Source organism: Anneissia japonica, unplaced genomic scaffold (assembly GCF_011630105.1).
Source record: "Anneissia japonica isolate Jap-2015-1 unplaced genomic scaffold, ASM1163010v1 scaffold287778_len1315358_cov176, whole genome shotgun sequence".
NCBI lineage: Eukaryota > Metazoa > Echinodermata > Crinoidea > Comatulida > Comatulidae > Anneissia > Anneissia japonica.
In genome coordinates this window covers 1,315,488-1,317,286 of record NW_022702824.1, presented here as the reverse complement: position 1 = coordinate 1,317,286, position 1,799 = coordinate 1,315,488, and the positions used below count along the sequence as shown (strand labels likewise).

Below are 1,799 nucleotides of genomic sequence, written 5' to 3'. Positions count from 1 at the left end.
ACATACTTTTATATATACATAATATTATTATTATCTTTTCATATACATTTATATATATGTATATAAAAGGCTTATAGGCTTATATATATATATATATATATATATATATATATATATTATACGGTATATATTGTTATTAACAACAATATCCCTTAATAAACAACTTCCATTATATAGCCTATATTTGACTTTTATTTTATAAACGAAAACAAGACACTTATTATTATTATTATTATTATTATTATTATTATTATTATTATTATTATTCTATAGAAAAATTAAAATGAATAGTTTGTGTAAATAAAAATGAAAGCAAGACATTTTATGTAATGATAAATATAAATTGTTATTATTATTATCTTTATTATTAGAAAATCAGAATAAATATTTTGTTTCTTTAGGCTTAATTCCTAAAACATTTAAAAAAAACCCGAAAATATTTATGATTGGTTTCGATATCTATTAGTAGTTTATCAAATGACAGTAATAATAATAATAATAATAATAATAATAATAATAATATATAGTAATAATAATAATAATAGGCCTAATAATAGTAGTAATATAATGCGCCTATTCCAAAAAAAAAAGCCTCGAAGCGCTGAAGATTGAATACTGTACATTACACCTACATAAATATGAAAATGTTGACAGTAATGTTACCACTCATTGTCTGTTTATGTTATTTAAATATGCTTACTTTGGTTGTCGTTTAATTTAGAAGTCCCTTGATGGATAAGCCTATTATCAGGCCTATTTTTTATAAACATTTTAAAAAATGGGCAAATAATTAAAAATTTATTTTAACAGTGTATGCTGATGTAAATCTTAGGGTATCTATTTTTACTTTCAAACAAATTGTTGAAATTTACGACTTCAGGCCTAACTACAATAAAGCAAATTTCATGCCGTTTTTAGACAGAACTAAAGAAAACGATGTCATTGACTTTAACGAATATAAATTGTTTTAATGCTTCCAGCTAAGAAGATATATCCCAACTATATAATTATTAAGATGTATGTTCATTAAACCTAAAAATAATAACATTTAGATTTTATACATAACTGGTAGCAGTAAAAACGATTAGTTGGCCAGGATACAATGTGCTCTACTAAACCATGTTTTGGTCTTGCTTCTGTAGTGTCTAATTATTTGCCTCGTTTAAGTGGCATTTATGCTTATAAATACATGACAATTACGATCGAAAGAGGTTTTTAATAAACATTGACAAAGGTAATTGATCTGGTGTAATCCTTTGTACACGCACCGCACTCATTCGAACCGAACGGTTCTAAAACGGACCACGGAGGTCATTATGGCAGGAGAATATAGCTAGTCTTTTATCTTTAACTCTCGGAACGCACATTTTCCTTACCGTATAGTGTACCTACAATATATTCTCGAAACAGATGTTTTAATAGTTTAACAATTAATAGCAACAGCACAACCTCATTCACTGTGATGTTTTAACGTTCGTTTGATTTATCGTGCGGACAAAATTTGATGGATATTAAGAATGTTTTGTTCTCAACTAACAAAAATATTGTTTGAATTATTCCATTGAAGATCTCTGTGACTATCAGTAATTATCATTGTTTATATTTATTCTGTACTGAAATATATAACAATATAATTATATATTATGTAGGGGATTTACATAGAGTATGTTACTATGTTCTAATGTTTTAATTTGCAAATATTATTAATAAATGAATAATACCGAATTTAATTCTTTGTTTTAAGATAATATATATATATATATATATATATAATATATATATACATAATACATATTATG

At 24.5% G+C, this 1,799-nt stretch overlaps 1 protein-coding gene across 1 annotated transcript in view; it reads left to right on the top strand.

Annotated features, from left to right (window-relative positions):
* Window positions 1-1,799, top strand: part of LOC117104074 (homeobox protein engrailed-1-B-like) — a 23,235-nt gene that overhangs the window by 1,042 nt on the left and 20,394 nt on the right. The window lies entirely within an intron of this gene.